General features: G+C 46.0%; 1 protein-coding gene across 2 annotated transcripts in view; it reads left to right on the top strand.

Moving 5' to 3' along the window:
* Positions 1–9,110: 9,110 nt before the first annotated feature.
* LOC144118951 (monocarboxylate transporter 9-like) overlaps positions 9,111–23,660 on the top strand; it is a 29,049-nt gene continuing 14,499 nt past the window's right edge. Inside the window, exon 1 of one of the 2 annotated variants that reach the window (XM_077651712.1) lies at positions 9,111–9,243. The gene's annotated coding sequence lies outside the window, so the exon portion shown is untranslated. The remainder of the gene's footprint in view (positions 9,244–23,660) is intronic. The other variant, XM_077651711.1, reaches the window with a different exon arrangement.

The following is a 23,660-nucleotide window of genomic DNA, read 5'->3' as shown; positions in this document are numbered from 1 at the left end:
CGCTAGGCACTCCCGGCTCGTCGCTCCCCGGTGGCTACGCACTTCAGGCCGTTACTTTCAGTTTGGTCAAGTCACGTGATTAGTTATTTAATGCTGGCTTGGTCTCTTCCATGAGACATGACTACGGCTCCGTATGACCACGGGATATGTCTGGTCAACTGACATGATGCGCTCCGACAGAAAAACCATATTGACATCTAGTACCGATTAATGCAACTTTCATCGATTAGTTAGGATGTGTTATGATTGGTCTTAACTTGTCGTGCTTAGTCATACACACATACTGAAGATATCGCGCTGAAGTGATACAGACAAGACGGAACATGCACAGAACGGAAGTTAGGCGAAGCGGGTATCTCCGCTATGAAGCAACAACTTCCTCCCGCTGTTGCGTTGTTCGTCATACACACAGCGCACACGTGCACACCCGCCCACCTTTGCATCCATATCAAATTTTACCTTCTTGGGTGTGACTCCGGATACCACTAAACTAGCCGATGTAGTCATGTTATCGCGTAATAATGGCCCTTGCACGCAACAGTAGCGGCTTTTCCTTATAATTTAGATGCTTTGGCGAGGAAGATGACAACTCATGCCGCGACTCTGCATTCGTAGTTAGCATATAAAGATATTCTATTATATAGCCGCAACACATTCGTTCGTTGCTGAGCGCAAAGATGGGGAGCACACAACTACAAATTGCGTAAGCGTCTTACCCTAGCGTCGGTACACGGGTCATGAAGTACCGCGGACTCAAGCGGTGACGCCATGCGGCCGTTCGGGTGAAGAGGTGCTGCCGTTAACCTGAAGAATTTTCGGTCATTCGAGACCTTCGAAGGACAAAACGGAGCTCTTGTGATCAGGTCGGAGGGTTTCTTTTAGCGTGCGCCTAGTAGCATACCATTCGAACGGAAAGTTAAGCAGAGTTAAGCTGCAGGTTCGGAGTAATGTTCGTACAACGATCGCCTAAGTCAGCAAAGAAGGGGAACTAAAAGTACTTTATGGTGCTTAATAAGCGAGAACTTGGTATCGGCTTTCATGATAGGACCGGCACCTCGGCGGCCAAAGACACTGTGACAGGCTCCAAGTATCTTGCTGAGGGCCAAGAATGTTCCCCCTTTTATTACCATTTTATACATACAGTGTGTGGTGCTTTCTATATGACAACAGTGGAGCACATATTTAATCACGGGATCTCATTTATGTGCTGTGCGGCAATTGTGCTTTTATTTGGTGTGCATGGTCAAAAAAATTAAGGAAGCGGCTCAGTCCACCAGGGGGATGCAGTGTTTTTTCTATTTTGAAAGCTGTCCCAAATACTTTTTCTTTCTTAACTATTTTTCAGTTTTCTGTCTGGTTCTCTAGGCTATCTTCATGTTTTCCTGCACGGTTTCTGCTTTCAAAATGCCCTTATTGTATTTTTTTTCGTACATATAGCATGCACAAATAAAATAGGCAGACAGTATGTTTTATACGCCATGCCATACATCATCAACCTTGCGTGGCGGAGAGTAAAAAACTAGCAGAGCTTTAGTGCTTGTTAAACCTAGTAAAGCAAGCAAAAGCTCTGTTAAGCATGTTTATCCCTGATTTGGCGCCGGAGTCATTCCAGCGCAGCCTGGCGCGGCAGCGATTGAGTGCCAGTGAAGCAGCAGTTATACTATACCCTCCACTAGTCACGGGGTACAGCAGCAGGGACTCTCCGAGGAAGCGCAGCCGCGGCGCTTCTCCACAGCGAGTCACGTGGCATGACATCACTTACACATCTCTGATCCCCCGGATCAAGGTGAAACGCGCTCCAAACTCTGCGTGGGGAGTTGTAGTGCGAAGAGTACAGCTTTCGCTCTAAAATATGACCTACGCTTATTCGGCGATGCCGCGAATGTCAGCCGCTCTGTATCCGCGATGCTCAACACAAATGTTACTAATGGTTAACTGAAATGTTTCAGCTCATTATTCGATGATCACGGCCGCTTTGTGGCCGCCCGCGCTTTCTCGTAGCGTCACCTTCTTGCCTTGCATGCTATCGAAGGTTTGATAACGAGCGCACTTCCCCCCGAGGGCCAGATTGGCCAGGCGCAGCACATTTCCAAGTCCGTGCGTCGCTAACGGGCAGCATCCCGAGCGCACATTATTTTGCGCCGCCAACGAAACTGCTCTCGTGGCGATACACATGCCGCGTCGGCGAATTTACTTTTTATTAGCGTAAACAAGAGCACGGGCTCGCCTCTCTCCCCTAATCTTTTTTCCCGTCTGTGATGGGTCGTCAGCAGCAGCGACACATGTACACTCCCCTCTCCTGGTACCACCAAAAGCACGGTGCGCGCGCTGCCGCACTCTATGATACCACACGTGTGCTCTCTTGCTCGCAGTTGTAACCTTGAATCGCTGGCTGTCGGCAGCGCTTGAAGGTGCTTTGATGTGAGCGCTTCCGCTTTCATGTTGGAGACAGGACAATGTCATAAACCAGATTACTATACTCTAATACCAACATAGTTTGCCCCGCACGTTTTTCTTCTCAGCGTTATAACGGGTCTGCCTTCGCGGGCTGCTAGGTGCGTGCTGTGCGTGCATTACTGTCTCTGTGTAGTGGCGAGGGGATTGAAAGCGTGACTGAACTGGAAAGAAGCAGCGGATATTTTGTTTCGCTTATGCGGGCAACGTTCCAGCTTCGTGCAGTCAGGGCATGTTGTATAAATAAAAATGCAATTTAATTGACCGCAACAACGCAAATGATCAGTTAAAAGGAAAGGGCGTATGCCTGAACGGTCAGTTCAGAAAAAAAGGTTTTGGGTTATGGAGGTTTAACGTCCCAAAGCGACTCAGGCTATGAGAGACGCCGTAGTAGAGGGCTCCGGAATAATTTCGGCCACCTGGGGTTTTTTAACTTGCACTGACATCGCGCACTACACGGGCCTCTAGAATTTTGACTCCATCGAAATTCGACCGCCGCGGCAGGGATCGAACACGCTTCTTTCAGGCCAGCAGCCGAGCGCCATAACCACTCAGCCACCGCGGCGGCTTAGTTGAGAAAAGAACTACCCTGTTATTACCCACGTGATCCAATGAAACAATGTGCGTACTTCATTGAATGTATTGTTGGGCGCGTTCCCCTCACAGCTGTATAATTCCAAAGGGAAAGGACAATGGTTAATAAGCAAAACAACGCGTTATATTGAACAGTTGCTGAGAGTCGCCAGGTCATGACCGAAAAAAAAAATTCGCCGAGAAATCATCGAAAAAGATTATTCGAAGGGACACCAAAGGGGAATACTGAGTAGGTCTAGATTTATAGGTTAGCATCGCCAGGTAGCAAATTCATGCATTTTACGAAAAACAATATCTTTATATGCCACAAATTGCGTAAAAGCGAAGTACATGTGACGCCGCTACTTCAAGGCTTGTGCAGCGAGACGAGTGACGTAGTCTTCTGGCGGAACCTTACTTCGCCGTTGCGATGGACATTTAGTCTCTAAATAAGAGGAAGACAGCGCGGCCAGCATAGCCCGAATGTCTTTTAATTACAATAGGGCAAAACAGACGACGGAGAAAAAGGTTCATCGCAAACCGGAGGGCTGTCTTTCGCCTAGCATTGCGCACTGCGATCAGTGGAACTGGCCAGGCAGAAGATCGCCGTCAGCCGGGCCGCTTACATCATGCACCATCACAACACGAACGTTTACATTGTAAGTGGGGTGTGCGCAGAACAGGAGGCCTTCGGCCCTCGAATTCTCTTGCCAAATAATGTTTTACCACCACCATTCTGAGCACTCCGGCTGCGAGTAATCGTTTGACATAAGTTAAAGACCGCAAGCTCCAAACTGCGTTCATGCTCCGTTGTGCTTGCTACACGGCCGGTGATACGGTTTGGTTTTGTTCTCACTTCAGCCGTCGTATCGGCTACTTTATGCAGGCTGCGGGCGTTATTAGATTAAAAAGTGCTTGATTCTTTTTTGTTTTAGTTGTCGATCATGCGGAAACATGCATGCATACACGTCGTCATCGTGTGGAGCGCGATGTAGCCCCTGGTCTTGCATGTTGTCTGCACAGTCGAAAGGATTATATGCGTTTAAATGTGCTGCAAAATATTTGAAAAGTGCCACATCCATATACTATCACCTCTCATTTTGCTCACTAAAAAAAACGTTTCCCAGAGCGAGTAGCCATACTTGCTGTATTACGTGTAGTGCCGACGCGCAAGAGAGGGTTTTCGCAGAGAGCAAGGTTCAACAAGCTGATGCGTGTTCGCCAAGATTATGCGCGGATACATTGCCGAGCTATAGCCGGCAGGCGCCAGGGTACAGTCGGCGGGAACGTATCCTGATTCGTTTCCGCTTATAACTGATAGGAAGCACTTCAAGAACGTAGAAATCATAACCGCAGCAGAGTCAATCACAAGGGTCGTCTACGATCATATTGCATAGCTCTACAAAAACGCGCAATGATCGGCAGCACAGAGTGCCGTTTGGCGAGAAATGCGCTCGCAATACTTCCCCCAGAGGTCGCGCTCACATCCAAGTGAAAAAATGCAAGCGCATTTCTCGTTTAACGGCGTCAAGAGTAAACGTTGTTAACGTCTAATTCGCGACAACGTTTTTTATGGCAAAAGCCTTAATGCCCCATTACGTAAAAAGCCGTCGACGCTTGTGTGTGTACGGAGATGGTTAAAAAAAAGAGGGAACGCACGACGCCGCGAGCGGCAACATCTGGCGTGTGATAGCATCGCCACTCGAAACGGCGCAAACAGAACGCGTAGGGGGGCGCCACACGCAAGACCAGGTAAAGAAACAAAAAAAAATTGGCGGTAACTTAGCTCTGGTTAAACCTGGAGTGACGCGTTAGTTACAGCTAGCCGAGTGGAACTTGGTTATGTGACCAACCACGTGATGAGCCACGTGATCAGCCATGGCGCCGTGCCGCCGGCACCTGCTCCGCACCACGTGACCAACCACGTGACAGCGTGGCGGCGCAGCCACAATTTGGTGCGCCCTCACGCTGAAGGCTCGAAATGCTACCATAATGTAGTTTTCGCTACAAAAGTTTTTGTATGCTTCTTTAAGTGACGTATTGATAACTAAAGAAAGCTCAATAAGCTTGAGAAAGAGAGTACAACGAGCCTTATATAGAAAGAGAAAGTTGAAACAGATCGCATTAAGATCTAAAGGCCGCTAAAGTGATATCGGTACTGCTTCGAATAGCAATCCATGCTATCAAAGATCAGTTGCAAGGTTGGAGTGAAGAGGAGGAGACATTTGGAGAACTGCAGAAAGGATTCAGAGAAGGACGTTGATTAGCCGACAACATTTTAGCAGTCACACATAGTATTGAAATTGGTGCGAGCGAAGAACGACCCCTGTAGATGGCGTTTTCAGACAATGTAAACAACTCCCAGTTATGTAAATTATTAGAAAAAGAGGCTTTGTGCGATGAAACAATGTTTATTAATAGAAATGTACAAGGAGAACAACGTATACCTGTGAACTGGCAAGAAACTGCAGATGCAGAAAGAGTTGTACTTAAAAAAATAAGACTTTGGCAAGAATGTTTTTATCGCCCCTCCTATAAACCCTCTGAATCGGGGTGATAGGACAGCAGGTAGAAACTAATGAATTAGGGTTCACAGTGTCGAAGTAACGAAGGGGCCAACTGGAGAGAAGTCACATAATGAAATTGATATATGCCGATGACATCGTTCTTGTAGTAGACGGCGCGAGAGGTCTACAAGACTTGGCAGACATTTCTGGAAAAAAGGCGGAGGCTCTAGGACTGAGATTTAGCACTGAAAAATTGGGGGTCATGGTTTATAATGATGAGCACGGTGCGCTCACGCTACAGAAATTTGAATTACATATAGTTATGGCGTGCAAGTATCTTGGTATTTGGAAAATTGATGGCAAAGACTACATGCGAGAACAAAGGCTGGAAATTGCAAAGAAATCGAAAAGCAGCGCATCTGTCCAGGACAATCGCGTGCTCTGGGAATATAAAAAAATATGAATTTATTCAGGGAATCTGAAAGGCAAATGGCACCGGGCTTGATGTTTGGACGAGGCTGCGCAAACCCCGCTAAGCCGCTTCGGGGCAAACCCAGTTTCGAACAACTCAGCCTGCAAAGGTGGTTCGTGTTTCACTCTCAAGTGGAGAGTTCGACTCTAGGCTCGTACGCTCTAACCAGCGTCAAGTTCAACACCTACCCACCGACCCACCCGCCTGCCTACCTGCCTGCTTGCCTGCTTTCCATGTTGCGCGTATTTTCCCAATTTTCGTACGAAAACTGCGAAGCAACCGCTCTTCGTACACAGTTTCAGGTGGTGTTATACGATTTTCGTTGCTTGTAGCATAAGGCTCTTAATCAGGTTACAGGCTATAGCTTGTGACAGAGATTCGAGCCGCCGGCATAACATCCTTGTTTGGATTAATTTCCATGATTTTCGTTCCAAAATTAGGCGGCAACCGGCGTTGTACATCGTTCAGATTTGTGTCATAGGAATTCTCTTTGCGCATAGGATACATCTGCTAGAGAAGTTTGAGGCTACCTCGCGACAGGTATTCGAACCAAGTGTTTCCGTTGGAACTTTGTGGATTCAGAATTTGTGTATTCAGCGTTCGGAGGCTAGTCTTCGTTTCATTTCTCAGTGCGCAACCTGCGTCGAGGTCGAACACTCGCGATGACACACTAATGCTTTCACCTTCACTGCATGTAACGACTCTGAAGAGCCCTCTGAATTTTTCTGCTTTCACCTGGTACTGTAGCTTATGCTAAATATAACGTAAAATAATTCAACAACGTCTTTAGGAAATTTGAAATGAAATTTTGCAGTAAGTGACTGTATACTGATGCACATGTAAATTAAAGTTTAAGGCCTCATAGATAAATGCGTACGTGAGATGGCTCACAAAGCGCACCAGTTTCTTTGCTTGTAATCTAGAAATTTTATTTGGAGTAAATTAAATTTGCTGCAAACTGAAACCTGCAAACAGCCTCACAGGCAGGTCTGCAGAATGTGTACTACTGTGCTCAATATGAGCGGCAAAGCACAAGATGCGTAAGGAGTTCAGTTCTCTAAGCAACACGAACCCAGTGGAGCTAGGAATTGTTGGAGATAGTTTACGATGCGAACAGCATATTGCACTGAACTTTCGTGCGAGAAAGGAACTCTTTTACATGGGGCTATGATTCGCGATGAAGCGGTTACCATATAATGCGTTCCAAGCTATGATGAGCACAATAGTACGTGCCACGGCATATTTCTGTTACTAATATGCACTGTGGCTCTCTGCAAAAGGAATAGCTACTGTCTCGCTTGATGTCAGTATATATACATGCGGAACACTGCAGACACCTGCGTGCTCCGCGGGGAAGACACAGTTCGAGATTATGTACCGAGGTGGTTGGTTGAGGATTTCAAAATTTCCTTATTCGCCCAAACAAAATTTACTCGAATTAAACTTTTTATACGAACTCAGTGTGTATTATGAGCCATCTCAAGTATTTCAGTCTTGAAGGCCTCGATCCTTAATTTTAGTCTGAATCTTAGAAAAAAGCTAATATTTGCGAACCCTGGATATCATTTGTCTTAAAAAAACTCTGTTTAACAGTGTGACATTAATTTTGTACTAACCAGGAAGAAGAAAAACATCAAAATATTATTGTGAGTGAGACGTTAACGACGTTTACGAAAAATAGCGTTAAAACGACACATTTGTTTTTCTTTTTTACTGAACCAAGCAAACACAGAAAATGCTTGCATGATGACATTATTGAATATAGATGAAGTAGGAACGCAGGTGAAATACTCTAAACTACGGATTATTCCTTGTTCTCTGTTTTTGTTTTCCTTTAAACATTTTTTAGTCTGACTAACTATTGCTTCTTCGCGTGAGAAAAGGAATTAGTTTGATGAAAAATACTTCGTTGAGACTGCTTTTACAGAATGGCTAGCTAGCTCAATTTTTAAAAGTAATTAGTGGTGGTATGTTTCGCATGTAATAACCCATATAGGAAAACATGACTGCCGGAATTCTGGCCCGAATTTTTATTTCGAGACACTTGAGTTCTATGAATTAAGTTAACAACGCCTGGCAATGAATCGCTCCGTTTTTTTCTTCACCTGATGACATAGAGACATCAACGTCCATGAAAACAATCCTTGCCTGTTTAAATCCTCCCCCCCCCCCCCCCCCTTCCTCCTTGGTTAGTTAACTTTTGTTTCATATACGACGTGTTAAGCCTCAGAGGCTGTGTGCGTGTACAAGTGGTCTTTCAGCCATCCTGGTCATATATTGCAGTGTGCAGAACACATGATGGGATCACACTCACGCGCGTGTCAATAGCGCTTCTATTCTTCTACGCCTGCTCTGCACAGTGTAACGGAAAATGTTTTCACCCTTACCTCTTTCCTGCTATTCTGCTGTTCGGCTTAAGAGAAAAATTCCTCTTTTCTGTTACTTCGGGAACACCCAGGCCACGTAACGACAGTGGGACACTGTTTAGCCTTTGTCCCTGTAGAAAGCATGTCAAGAAAGGCCTCTGTACGGGAAGCGTTTCTCAAGTAATCTAGCTTTATAATTGTCATTTTTTTACTGATTCACATATTATTTGGAAGATCACGAGAATTGAAATATCAGTTTGTCTCATTTAACACGCTCAATTCATTTCACTTCCTTAATTGTGTTACTAGACGCATTTAGCATACCGTGTATCGTTAACGTGTATCGTGTTACCGTTACCGGAGTACCGGAAGCCCGCCCACCATCGGTGAGCACACGCTATGTGCCGAGGCTTCAGCGCCCGCGCAGTTGCCGGGTGCCTAGCGCCATCTGGCGCCGTCAAGGCGATTTGCGCATGCGCACTGACTGTGCGTGGGCTCCGGTACTTCGATACCGGTAACGGTAAAATGGTAGGCGCTATGTTAAAGGTGTCTATTGTAGCATACTACGCTATAGTAGTATCGTGATGCACGGTGCCCTTGCTAGGTGACGATCAAATTCCCTCGAATGCCAAAGGTCGCTAATATCAGAAGGAACACGCACTGTCCCCTGGCATTGCTCTGAGCCGGTTGCAAGTGGGCTGCGGAAGACCCTAAAGCGGCTGTTTCTACAACGCGCACGTCAATTACAGCGCCAGAGCGTATCAGATAACGCTGTTCTTAGCTGCCTACCAGGTTACACACAAGCGTCACGTGTCGTCATCAAGGGGAGCCCTTTTACAGTCAACGCCGGACTCGGGCACCAACAAGAAAGGTACGACTACTCCTTGAACTGCTTGTTTCGTGCGTTGAAATTTTAAATTATGGAAGCGAGCTGCCGAATGCCTCCGCCTTGTGCCCCCCCTCCCCCGTTTGTAGTTAGGGGAAGAAATTCGGAGGTAAAACTCGTGAATTCTGAATCATATTATTATGGTATGCCATGTCACATCAACTGTGAATGTGCTAAGCGCTCGCTGAAGAATCTCCCATGGCTGGCTGCAGGAAAATGGCATTTATACCTTCTCGCGTCGCAAAACATGTCTGTTTGCTTTCAAGAAACCCTTGCTTTCAAGAAAAACTCGCCGTCGCCTCTTCAAAATACCCTCCAGCTTTCTACGTGCACGGCTGGTTCATTCGGAATGAAACGATGGTATATCTACCCGATAGGACCACGGATCTGTTTTCTTTGACTATAATAAGGCTTCCGAAGCGATCAGTCGGAGTCGCAGTTTTTTTTTACGTTGCTGTGCTGAGGTCATGAGCGATAGCCTCTCGAGTATTTTGAGTCGGCGCTTTGCGTTTCCTGGAGGCTTCAATTTTGCTAACGGGCATGGTGGAAATTATAGTTGTCCTCTGTGGGCCAGCTCACGGACACTAACGGACCCTTATATAGGCTCCCTTACTAATTTCTGGCAAAATAAGTTCATAATAAGAGTTTTTACCTAGTTTACCATATATCTGGCGGCGCACCTCTATGTTACTGCGTATTGGAGCTCACATGGTAATCGGTGAGTTTCACTGTAGAGAGAGGACAGGAAGTTAGGGTTCTTAAAAACCTCATAAGCAATCCTGCATAAGGACCCTTCAAGTACTTTTATAAGGGAACCTTCATAACCTTCATAAACCTTCATAAGCAAAAGTTATCGCCACAAGAATTAGAGAACAATGGGCTGTAACGCGAAATAGAACAAACTATGGAAATCAGACACTACACGTTCTCGTGCCAACTATTTTAAACAAGTATAACATATGCAAAACACAAGTTGACAGTTGCGTCCTAAAGAGTTTTAAATGCATTTTGTTCAGGCGGTGTAAAAGCTAATACTTGTGAATTTAAACCATTTTAGAGTGCACGTGCAACAAAATTTTTTTTTTACAATTTTGTTGAATTGCCTCTAGTGTGTGCGTTGGTGCTGTCTCGCTCCGTGGTTGTACTTGTGTCGCGTACCTGATCACATGCTGTATGACATGTCTACGTGTAGGGCTTCAGACAATCTCAAGCAGCTGCTTTATAGCTTTTCGCCTGGGGTCCCTTTTCCTTGTATTATAATGAAAATAAAGACTTACTATTATAAAACTAAAAGAAGGATGAAGGGGAAACTCCAACACTACTTTGTTTTGTGACACTGATGATTTTGACAGCTATATATGCCAAGACTTAGCCATATGCGAATTGCTTGCAAACTTAATTTTCTATCTTAGCTCCCTTTCCTCCTTGATCTTTCCAGCCCCTCACCCATTCACGCAGTGCAGAGTATGACATTGGTTTCTTCTGCTCCTCACTACCATATCTTTTTGGAATCCATGATTTCGGTTCACTAGGAGGTATGCTGAAGCTAGTTTTTCAGTGGGGCTGGCTATGACTTCCTTATCTGTCTTGAAAGCTGTAAAAATGTGTTAGAAAATTAGGCGCATGTTTTGACTTTGAATCTTGTGGCTGAAGAATGAGGCCCTAAAATTGGACACAACGAAAATTCAGGCTTCTACACCAAGTGTCAAGAACTAATGGCGGCATACAACCATATTTTTTTTCCTCACTGCACAGAGAAATGAGACACAGAAATGTCTATTCTATAAAATGTTCTTTTCTTTACAATGCGTAAAAGCAGAAATTCGGCTGTTTTTGCATGGTGTCCACCCGAATTACTTAGTATTTTAGAGTTGCTCACCTAATCTTGCATAGAACGATGATAATTCTCAAATCATTATAGTTGTAGGAGCATAGTTTTTTTGTAGGCAATTACATTTTTGCATAAAAACTGGCCAGTGGAGCTCGAGAGCTTCATAAACGGTAATTTATTTTGCTCCGCTGCGTAATGAAACAGGGGTATTTTGTTCTAAATGAATAATCAGCTAGTTTAATCGTTGAATGCGCAAGCTGTCCGTAACGTGACCTAAGACAAAAATGATGTGCTACTTTAACGATTGGAAGATACGCCGGTTAGGTGTATGTTTTTCGGATACACCACGCAAATGACATTGTTTCGTAACTGATATAACGTGTACACTCACATTCATCGAAAAACACTCATATACAGTCTTGGTTACGGTTAAGTTACTGTAAAAAGTGAACTCAATGTCCAAAAAGTCATGTAACACAAGAACGATCTGCTACTTTAACGGCGGCAACATACATCAGCTATGTGAATGTTCTTCTGATAGGCCAAGTAAATTATATTGTCTTGTAATTACTATAACCTAGATACTGTAACATTCTCCATATATACAGTTGGTTATATATACAACATTGGTTACGGCAGAAGAATTTGCGCATGTAGCTTAAAAACACGCTATTTAAACATACTGTGCATCGGTACTCTCTGAGAAAAAATAGGAAATGCTATACATTCTGTATATATACATTTGGTTATATATACAGTTTTGGTTACGGCTGAATAAATTCCGCATGTGGCTTAAAAACGTACTTTTTAAAGGTACTTTGCATCGGTGCTCTATAAGAAAAAAAGGAAATGCTATGTGCTCCGCATTGTTCAGAGCTTTTACAGTTACGGGAAACTTTCAACTACACTGACAACGAATATAATTTTTATCCGTGCTCATACGTTCTAACAATTTCAAGCCTTAAACTCTAAGGGTACCTCAAGATCCCAAGCAAGAAATACTAGCAGTTTTATAGTGGAAGTATCTCAAACAGACTTGAGAAAGTACGAAATTTTTAAAGAAATATTCAGTGTTAAGGATGGAGTTAAAAAACTATTAAAGAAAAGGAACGAACACTTCTATGTAGAGATCATATTTGCACTAACAAAATGATTTTGAGAATGATGTTTAAAAGGATTTGATTAAACAAAAGGTTTTGCATTCCTTTTTATTATCCAAATTCAAGGTATTGCAACTGTAAAACTGCAGAGCTGCGCTTAAAGGGTAGCCGATTTTTTTGATAAAAACGTGCGGCTTACTTGGAGAACTTGTGATCACAGTACCTTACGGATGATTTTCCTTTGCGCGCGGAGATTTTAATAGCAGAAAAAAGAAATATCGCACTATATAATTACTCTTATGCGTGTAGATACCCTATAAATGACCCTAAAGAAATTGTAACTGTGATCAAGTTATGAATTCAAGAAACGTTTTCGTAGTGCGCTGTTATGCTGATATTATAAATTCAGGACAGCTCAGGAAACACCGTCAAAAGGAGAGAATAGACAACACAAGCCCTGACTTGAACTGAAATTTATTACGGGAAGGGAAGAATATATACATATTCTAATCTTTGAAAAAACAAGCATGAACAGAATCGTCATAAAAGGCCTGAAATAATGCGCACGTGTCCAAGAACAATAAAAAAACACTCTTCGCAGAGGAAGATGACACTTGGACGCGTCCTTAATCACGCTATCGATCAAGATGGACACCCTTGAGGAAATCTAGTTGATTCTGTGACACGACTACTGAAGGCCGGCTGACGGAAGTGTCTCCAGAATTACGGATCTGATAGGCTTCCATTATTTCTCTAGCCAATTGGTCCTGACGTCATGCGGTTCCACCGCGGTATTTTCTGCTGCAACCGTTCTTTTTAGACACAAGGACCAATTGGCTAGAGAAATATTGTAACCCTATCATATGCATAATGCTCGAGACACTTGCATCAGTCAGCCTTCAGTTTGTGTCACAGAATCAACTAGATTTCTTCAAGGGTGCCCATCTTGATTGATAGCGTGATTAAGAATGCGTCAAAGTGTTATCTTCTTCTGGCCAGAGTGTTTTTGTTTTTACCATTGGACACGTGCGCATTAGCTCATATCTTGTGTGCGGATTACGTTTATGTTTGTTTCTTTTGGAAGATTAGAATATGCCTATATTCTTCCTTTGCGGTAATAAATTTCAGTTGAAGTCAGCGCTTGTGTTGTCTATTCTGTCCTGTTGTCCGTGTTTCCTGCGCTGTTGTGTATAATGAATACGTACCAACTGGCACAACTTTTTTCACTCATCAATTTATGCTGCTACTCGTATTTTTCTCCAATATTAATAAATTCACTTTCTTCTAGCAAATAATTTCCTCCTCCTGAATGGTTTCTGCGTTCCTTCCTTCATGTCAAGCACGCTATCACTTAGCTTGTGACACTTTGGTACTTCGTACTTTATGGTGAACCGCTATGTTCTCTTTCGAGCTTTTATTTTTCGTGCCTTGGCATGAAAGAAGAGGCTATATGTAGCAATCGAACTTGCTCATTAACTTTAGAAGCATGAAATGATAGGTGATATGTTTGCGCTTGATCTATTCGCTCGTAATAAGAACAGATTGATGAGATGCCAAGGATTATTGAAATAATGTGTAGCGTATTTGTAATAGCCAATGCATAATAACACTAGGCCAGCAGCACAAAGTAATTAAGGTGGCCTAATAACACCATTAAAATAGTCCCAAAAGTTTCTAACTTCTACTCAGGTTGTTTACGCTAACCTATTGCATCGCATTACTTGCGACGAGACAATTTGTAACGAATTCCTTCCAAGCTTCAGGGCTAAAGATGGCATGCGACCAGATTATTATCGGCCTGTTTTATTAAATTATTCCGTCTACTGCAACTGGCTGACGACGATGAAGAGATCCACCATGCCATGAGTCAGCGACGGACGAAGACGACGAGGATCTCTCGCTTGGTCTGCTTGGTGAATTTATTACTACTAGAAAAAATATCGGTACTACCTTAACACCACACAATGAAAGTGTTTCTTGAATTCACAAATTGATTAAAGTTACATATTCTTTATGGTAATTTATAGGCTATGAACACATATAAGAGCAATTTATAGCGCATTTTGCTTCATAGGCTAGGTAATGCACAACTTCCTTTCTACCTCTTCCCGTGGATAAGGAAGTTCACAAAGAGTAAATCGCTGGCTTGCACTAAGGAGACGTTAGATTGTAACACATACGCCCAGTCTAGACGTGTCCCACGAGGCTCCGTTTTTTTCGCTGTTATTGTTTAATATACAAATGCGTGATATCCCTATTCATGCGGTTCTCAAAGTTTATGAGCATCCGGATGATACTGCTTTTTCACTTCTACCAGAAATATTCATATCTTGTATCAATTGTTGCAAGAGTATTTAAATGCCCTGGAATTTTGCCCGGACAGCCTGAAGTTAAGTTTAAATATCAACAAGTGTTCCGTCCTTGTTTGCCCAGAGGTTTTTTTCTATTTGCGTTTCTTTGTCGTGTCACTATCGTAATCCCGCAGGTTGGCTCTATTAAATACTTGGGTGCAATGTACGACTCGGTGTTGGACTGGCGGCCCCATATTAGAAGCATTCTCCTTACAGGTTAGCGTGTCGTTGGCCGGTTGGTGAGGATCAGCAACAAAAAATTCAGTATTCGTCGCGACACTGCTCTTGAATTCTGCTCTGTTCTCTTTTCCGGGTGCTCAAAGTACAAGCTTGAGACCCTGTTGGTATGGAGTGACGCGCTCTGCACCTTTGCTTATGTCTGCCTAAAACAGTGGCTAATCCTGCGCTGTACATGGAGGCGCGAATACCTGAACTAAAGTTGCGGGCTGAGCTTTTCACTGTGTGGACGTTATTAAGGTCTTTAGACCCTCTTACTGCATTGGCTGAGCCTATATTTACAACGAACCAAATTCTCTTCTTTGGTACAATAAGTCTAGGTTAAGCTCCCTCAGGTTGTGTTACCTAATTCACTGCTGTTAAAAATCTGCGTATAAAAAAATTCTTTAGTATAAGTTAACCGCCGTCGAGCTGATACTGTAGTCTCCTTTGACTACACCCTCCCAGGAAATGCTAAGATTATGCCGGCCAATTTAATAAATGGGCTTATAGAGCAGTATCTAGATACTATTTCTAAAAATGCCGCGTTTTTACAGACGTCTTTTAGCAAAATGAAAAAGCAGTCATTGGAATTCACTCAACGGCTCAAGGTTGGAGTTAATCATTTCGGGCTCCTGTCTATACCCTTATTTTTGCCGCTGAGTTCCTGTCCATTGCGTTAGCCTTAATAAGGATTCCCTGCAGTATCTCTCAGGTTATTATACTTTCAGACAGCCTTTCCGTCATGACAGCGCAAGAAAAATCGAGGGATACTTCTATGAGCCTTTGCCTGAAATTTTTTTATTCCACCGCATATTTCTGAAGAACGCTTTCACTGGGTCCCTGGGAGATGAGGCATTGCTTCTAATGAGAGGGTTGATTTTCAGCAAAAGTCCGTCCTTTGTGGACTTATTCTCCTGTTCGTCCCAAATTCTGTCTGCTTTACTATAGCACCCTTTCAACGGTTCCTGGGTCTCCACTACTTGAGCCATAAGCCTGTCTTTGCTGTAGGGATTTCAGACACCTGGAATTTCCTTGGAGTTTGCAGATGTGCAGTTCAAGCCAATGTGAGGTATACATGACTTTGTTGCGCTGCAGAATACCGCGACTAAATCTTTATTTACATTGACCAGGGTTATCTCTGATCAACCTCTTTGAGTCTTGTGGCAAAATTGAGTCAATAGTGCACATTTTCCTCTTATGCCGGCGCTTTCCTCCTCTCCGTAGAATTTACTTGGAGATCCTCCTTGCTCGACTGGGGCTTCCTATATTCCGATTCTACTCTATTTCGAAGCAAGCACCAAGGAATACGCCCTGAAACCGGTGTGCGAATGTATTCACGCCTATATGTTTACATCAGGTGGATTTCTTTGCCAGTATGAGAATTCGCTGCTTTTCCTTCTGTTTTTTTCTTTCATTTCTTTGTACAAATGCTAGTCTAAGGCACAAAATTATTCAAATACTCCACTCCTTGTCCATGAGTGCGTTTGTATCAGCAGTGCACCCTGGCCAATCCCCCGCCATGGGCATGTGCCTTAAGCCTGAGGACCAACATTATTATCACCGTCCGCTCGGCGTTTCTCGCTGCTATCCCGGCTGCTGGTATGTCTCCATGTAAATTCTTCAAAAATATATTTTCCCTAAGGAACGTATTACGAATAAGGAACGTCTTACAAAGCACTGCGTCGCGAACAATCAGCGGTACAGTCCAGGTACAGACAAGAGGCAGCGGTCAGTCCATGGCACGCACGAGGGACGGAGCGTCCGGTGCTCGAGCTTCGGAGCGTTCGGCGCTTCTCGTCGTCTTCTTCGTTAAGCGCCAGCCTCTGAAGATTCCAAAGCCGAAGGCCAGTCTTAGAATTCCCCCCGGGCGAAAGGGCGCCATCCTGGCCGCCTAGGGCGATGTGACGACGGTGGGGTCGTAGTATGGTTTGGACAATGGCGCTGCCTCGGCGACGATGATCAGAGGATGGTGTAAGGGGTTCGCTGAGGTAATTGACGGGGGATGTCTGGTGAACAACACGGTAGGGTGTCTGGTACTTGCTAACAAGTTTTGTGGAAACGCCGGGACCTCGGGAGGGTACCCAGAGCCAGACCAAAGAGTCAGGAAGGTAAGCGGGAGGAAGTGCAGGGGGATCACGGGTGCTTTTCTGTAGCTGCTGGGCGTGAGAAGTGAAGGATCGGGCAAGCTGCCGGCAATCTTCGGGATAAGTTGCGGCTTGAGAAAGAGTTGTAAATTCGGAAGCATCAGAGCGGTAAGGTAGAATGGTGTCCATTGTGCTAGAAGGCTCACGGCTTTACAGGAGAAAGTACGGAGAGAATCCGGTGGTGGCTTGAGCAGCGGAGTTATAAGCGTATGTGACAAAAGAGAGAACGCGGTCCCAGTTACAATGGTCAGAAACAACATACATGGCCAGCATGTCGCCAAAGGCGGGGTTAAAACGCTCAACCATGCGGTTTGTCTGAGATGGTAGGCGAAGCTGGTGCGGTGAACGATGTTGCATTCCTGAAGGAGAGCTTCTACAACTTCAGAGAGGAAGGCCGGACTTCTATCACTGAGCAGCTCTTTGGGCGCACCATAGCGAAGAAGGATTCGATGGAGAATGAAGGATGCAATGTCGTGGGCTGTAGCGGATGGTAAAGGTGACGTTTCAGCGTAGCCTGTGAGGTGGTCGATGGCAACGATGATCCAGTGGTTCCCGGTTGATGTGCTGGGAAGAGGGCTGTTAAGGTAGATGCCAGCATGCTCGAAGGGCTGCGATGGGCAAGGCAGCGGCTGCATAGGAGCGGCGGGTAGATGAGGTGGATGTTTTTGTCGCTGGCATGCAGTGCAGGACTGAAGGAACTGGCGGACATAACGGGCTATCTCACGCCAGAAGTACCGCTGTCGTTTACGCGTGAAGGTCTTCAAGAATCCGGCATGGGCACACTGGGGATAATCGTGGTAAAAACAGGAAATGAAGGAGCGCAGATGTGTCGGAGCGACGAGGAGCCACGTGCGACCACCCGGGAGGTAGTTGCGGCGGTAAAGAAGCTCGTCTCGGATGGCGAAATGGTGGGACTGACGACGGAGAGCACGGGAAGGAGGTCGAGACAATTGGCCAGATAAGAGATCTAAGAGGCAAGTGATTCACGGGTCTTTGCGTTGCTCAGAAGCCATATCAGCGGACTCAAGCGTAACAGAAGGCAGGGCGGATATACAAGGCACTGCCTCAGATGGTACAGGGGAACGTGAGAGTGCATCAGCATCGGCAAGTTTGTGGCCGGAACGGTAGGTAACGCGAATGTCGTACTCTTGGAGTTGCAGAGCCCTGCGCGCCAGTCGACCACAGGGATCTTTCAAAGAGGATAAACAGCAGAGTGTGTGGTGAACGGTGACGTCAAAAGGACGTCCGTACAGGTAGGGGGGAAATTTGACGATCGGCCAAAAGAAGGCTAGACACTCCTTCCCGGTGACAGAATAGTTGGCTTCAGCTTTTGTGAGTGTCCGGCTAGCGTAAGCGACAACGTATTCGTCAAAGCCTTGCCTGCGCTGAGCGAGTACTGCACCGAGGCCGACGCCGCTGGAATCAGTGCGGATTTCCGTCGGAGAACGAGGGTCGAAGTGACGCAGAATTGGTGGAGTGGTCAGGAGGAGACGGAGTGTCGTAAACGCTTCATCACAGGCTGGCGACCAGGCCGAAAGTTCGTGGCTGGAAAGGAGCTTGGTCAAGGGGTCATTGATAGTGGCGATATTTCGTACAAAGCGGCGGAAGCAGCAGCAGAGGCAGACGAAGTTGCGGAGATCTTTTACAGAAGTGGGCTTCGGAAATTCAGCCACAGCTCGCAACTTGGCCGGGTCCGGGAGAACGCCATCCTTCGACACGACATGTCCGAGAATAGTGAGCTGCCGAGCACTGAAGCGGCACTTTTTCAAATTGAGGTAGTGGCCAGCGTCGGCCAGGCAGCCAAATACACTCTCAAGGCGCCGGAGGTCAGACGGAAAGTCCGGGAAAAGATCGCAACGTCATCTAGGTAACAAAGACATGTGCGCTATTTGAGCCCTCGGAGAATGTTGAGCATCATGCGCTCGAATGTGGCGGGTGCATTGCAGAGGTCGAAGGGCATGACATTAAATTCATAGAGCCCGTCGGGTGTGACGAATGCAGTTTTTGGGCGATCAGCCTCTGCCATCGGCACCTGCCAGTTACCGGAGCGCAAGTCTAATAAAGAAAAGAACTCATCGCCTTGCAGGCAGTCGAGGGCGTTGTCGACACGGGGGAGAGGGTAAACGTCCTTGCGTGTAATCTTGTTCAGACGACGGTAGTCGACGCTGAACCGGATGGAACCGTATTTTTTCTTGATCACGAGCACTGGCGATTCTCACGGGCTGTGCGACGGCTGTATCACGTGGCGCTTGAGCATGTCGGTCACCCGCTCGTCAATGATGCGGCGCTCAGCGGCTGACATGCGGTACAGACGTTGGTGCAAAGGGGTATGGGTGCCAGTGTCAGTACAGTGGGTAACGGTGGTGGGGCGGCCCAAGGAAGGTTGCTGGTAGTCAAAAAACGCTCTAAAACGGTGCAGAACGGCGACAAGCTGGCCTCGTTGGGTAGACGTCAGGGCAGCATCGACAGAACGGTGAAAAATACCGAGAGAAGACTGATTGTTGATGAGAACAGGCGTAATGGCGCTGACGTGATGGCCGGCCGTGCTATCGACGAGGGGGTATGCTGAGGCGGGATCGAGAAAGGCAACACTACCAAGCGATTGGCCACGGAATAAAGTGGTAGGGCAGAACGGGTTGGCCACATAAATAGCGCTGGAGCCACGAGCAATTGTCTGTACGGCTTGAGGCAGCAAAACAGATTTCTGGTCAGCGCATTGTAAAGAGGGGGTATAAGTGACAGTTGCATCTGAGAGAGCAACACAAGAAAGAGGCACTAGCACTAAAGAGAAAGGCGGAATACATGTGTCCTCTGAGACGACCACTGTAACGGCAGCAGCAACCGGGTATGCCCAAGGGAGCGTCACTGTAGGGCGACAAGTCAAGCTGAGAACTGGCGCAGTCAATAACGGCGTGATGTGAAGAGGAAGTCCCAAACAAGGATAACGTCGTGAGAGGAGTAGGCGAGGACGATGAACTCGATTGTGTAGGGAACATGGTCGATAAGCAGGCGGGCGGTGCAGGCGGCTAACGGTCGAATGTCCTGAGCGCTGGCGGTGCGGAGAGAAACGGCAGGAAGGGGCGTCGTCACTTTTTTGAGTCTGCGATAGAGGGTGTGACCGAGAACGGAAACGGCTGCGCCAGTGTCAACAAGTGCTTCGACGGCAACTTCCTCAACGAACACGGTAATAATATTGGCAGGCACAGAAACAGGTCTTGAGTGAGTCGCTGATGACTCAGTTCTTGCCTCCGGAACAGCGGCCATTAGCTTTCCGAGTGAACGGCGGGGTGGCGGCGGAGCATCGGAGAACGGGAACGGCAGCCAGGAGGCGGCGAGGGGTGGGAGAGGAGATGGTAACTTGAAGAAGAAGAATCAGGAGGTGGCTCGTGTGACGCAGGCGACGACAATGGCAGAAGGTCGTACGTCGGCTCACGCCTATAATCGTAGGGACGGTGGTCACGACTGCAACACAAACGAGCCACGTGGCCAGAGACGCCACAGGCGTAGCAAATAGGGCGGCGGTCTTGTGTGCGCCAGGGGATGAGTGGCTGCGGCTGTGATCAAGGGCGGGCAACCGGACGGTAAGGTGGGGTTGCAGGTCGCTGGGGTTTTAACTGCCGGGTAGGTGGCCTAAAGACAGGGGCAGCAGGTGAGTGCCGCGACCGCACCACATATACGGCGTACGTTAGAGGAGCCGCGATCAGGGGTGGCTGAGAAGGAGGCGGCAAGACTTCAGCGACTTGCTCCTCGATGACACGCTGTAGGTTGGGAGTGAGCAGGCGTAGGCGGGCAGGTAGACAAAGATAGCTGGCGTGCGACTTCCTCAGGTACAAACTGCTGGATGCTCTGGAGGAGCGACTGTTGGTCCAGAGCACGGTCCCCTGGAAGAGCTAAGCTGGAAAGTGTGTCCTCCTGAAAGCCTGCACGCCGGGTAGAAAGGCGCTGTTTGCGCAGCTCACCAAAGCTTTGGCAGCAGCCGATGATGCAGGAGACAGTCTGGGGTCCTTGGCGACGAGCATCTGGAAGGTATCATCCTCAATGCCTTTCATAATATGTCTTATCTCGTCGGTCTCGCTCATAGAAGGGTTGACACGCTTGCAGAGATCGACGACATCTTCTATATAACTGGTGAAGTTTTCACTGGTTTGCTCGGCCCGACTTCGCAAGCGTTGCTCGGCGCGAAGCTTACGCGCTGCGGGACGGCCAAATACTTCTGTCAGACTGGCTTTGAGAGCTGCCGAGTTTGAGATGTCAGTGTAGTAGTTTTGAAACCAGAGATTGGCTACGTCGCTCAAATAAAAGATAAGGTTGGTGAGCTTGACGCTATCGTCACACTTATTGTATGCGCTTACTCGTTCATAGGAGGCCAACCAATCCTCCACATCCCTGTTATCTGTGCCGCTGAGGATGGCCGGGTCACGCTGCCGCGCGGCGGCGGAACAGAAGACAGCCGACGGAAGCGGTGAAGCGGTTTGGGTGACGGTCCCAGGCATTGCAGAGGCGGTAGGCAATGCACGGGTGAGAAGCTCCAGGGCGAGGGGATCGTGGGCACCTCCACCACTTGTAATAGGGAACGTTTTACAAAGCACTGGGTCGCGAACAACCAGCGGTACAGTCCAGGTACAGACAAGAGGCAGCGTTCAGTCCAGAGCACGCACGAGGGACGGAGCGTTCGGCGCTCGAGCTTCAGAGCGTTCGGCGCTTCTCGTCGTCTTCTTCGTTAAGCGCCACCCTCTGAAGATTCCAAAGCCGAAGGCCAGTCTTGCAAATGGAACATGATAATAATAATAATAACAGTAATAATAATTGGTTTTTGGGGAAAGGAAACGGCGCAGTATCTGTCTCATATATATCGTTGGACACCTGAACCGCACCGTAAGGGAAGAGATAAAGGAGGGAGTGAAAGAAGAAAGGAAGAAAGGGCCGCCGTAGTGGAGGGCTCCGGAATAATTTCGACCACCTGGGGATCTTTAACGTGCACTGACATCGCACAGCACACGGGCTCCTTAGCGTTATTCCTCCATAAAAACGCAGCCGCCGCGGTCGGGTTCGAACCCGGGAACTCCGGATCAGTAGTCGAGCGCCCTAACCACTGAGCCACCGCGGCGGGGCGTAAAGGAACATGATGCGCCATCTCCAGTAATATGTTGCTTTAAGAAGGTAGCCTATTTCAATACCGGCACTCTATTCGCAAAGCTTGTTATGTGAGAACAAGATAGGGTGGTTCCTATTGACTTGCACTCAGGTGTAGAAGGTGGAATGGAAACATGCTTTATACCGCAATTTTTCCTACGAATTTGACTAAATACCCTCCTGAAAACTATGAGTAAAACTATCACCCCTAAACGTTCGCCAAAAAGACTTTAAATGCTTTAACGATTTTCTCGGAAATAGAACACAATTCATATTATGTCTGAAATTAGAAATCATTGTTTTTGCCCATTGAACAATGCCTCGAGCCATCTTTGTTGCCTGTAAAGTGTTATACCAAAATGACCCTGACGTTCGTTTGTTCGCCAGTGATTCGGTAACAGCATTCTTACTGACTGTGGAGATTAGTGCAATGCAAAATTGAGGCTGGAAATTCAGCTGCAGGGTGGGGGGGGGGGGGGGGGGGATGACGGTCAATAATTCTAAAACAAAATCCTTTTCATGCAGAAATATTGCCTCAGTTTTTTCTTCGTTTTAATAACAGTGAACTATTGCTTTCAATACAAAATGAGCGCTTCGAACATAATTTTGAGCATGATTCAATATATATCGCCGTCATCTACACTGTCTAAATATCACTATAAACAAAACAAAATCAATAATCCTTAGGCCCAAGTCTAAGCAAATAATCAGTTCCGTCAACCATGTCTATGACGATGTAAACATAGAAATTGTAGATAGTTTTAAAATACATGGAGTTATTTGCACACAGAATATGCTGTGGGACATGCACATAGAATTCATATTGGGCAAATTATCTCGTGTAGTTGGCATGATGGTGCGGCTGAGACCACTATTACCTTGCAGAATCAAGGTTCTTGTTTATAACACCCTATTTTTCTCTACACTTAATTACTGTCTGCTCGTGTGGGGTACCAGATCACGTACGAATCTTGAAAATATACATATACTTCAGAAAAAGTATTTGCGAGTACTATTTAACATGCCTTACAATGCCCACACATCAGACTTATTTCCGAAAGCAAATATGATACCCGTGCTTAACCTTTATCATTACAAGTTAAGTCAAGCTTTCAAACGGGAGGTAAAAGAGAATTTACAGTTCCTTCATGAGTTATCTAATCTCACCAGGAACACACATTCTTACATCACAACGCGTACGGAACAATGGAAGGTAGTCACTCCGCGTGCCAATTATTCTACACAAAAGATATCATACACACTACCAACACTTTTAAATTTGTTTTTGAAATCAAGTCTTGATATTTATATAACTGATGCACGAGCTTTACGTCAACACTTTGTCACTCAATCTTTCTTAAATAATTGAAGAGCGTTTTTCAGGTAATTTGTGTTTTTGCGTTTATTTTTTGTGCAAATTTCGCATGTGGTCAATTGCTATGTATATCTCCTGCTCAATCGCTGTTTGCCTTGTAAAGGAGGCTGCGGGCTCTAGTCAAGTCGCTTGCCTCTAAAGCGACTTTAACTCGCAGTCTCCTCCATCACTGATGGAAATAAAGTTATTATTATTATTATTATATTAACTTCACTCCCTTTTCTGATTAGCGACGGCCAGAAAAAACAT

Source organism: Amblyomma americanum, chromosome 2 (assembly GCF_052857255.1).
Source record: "Amblyomma americanum isolate KBUSLIRL-KWMA chromosome 2, ASM5285725v1, whole genome shotgun sequence".
Classification (NCBI taxonomy): domain Eukaryota; kingdom Metazoa; phylum Arthropoda; class Arachnida; order Ixodida; family Ixodidae; genus Amblyomma; species Amblyomma americanum.
The sequence above is the reverse complement of the archived record's forward strand: the minus strand, read 5'-3'. Positions and strand labels throughout refer to the sequence as shown.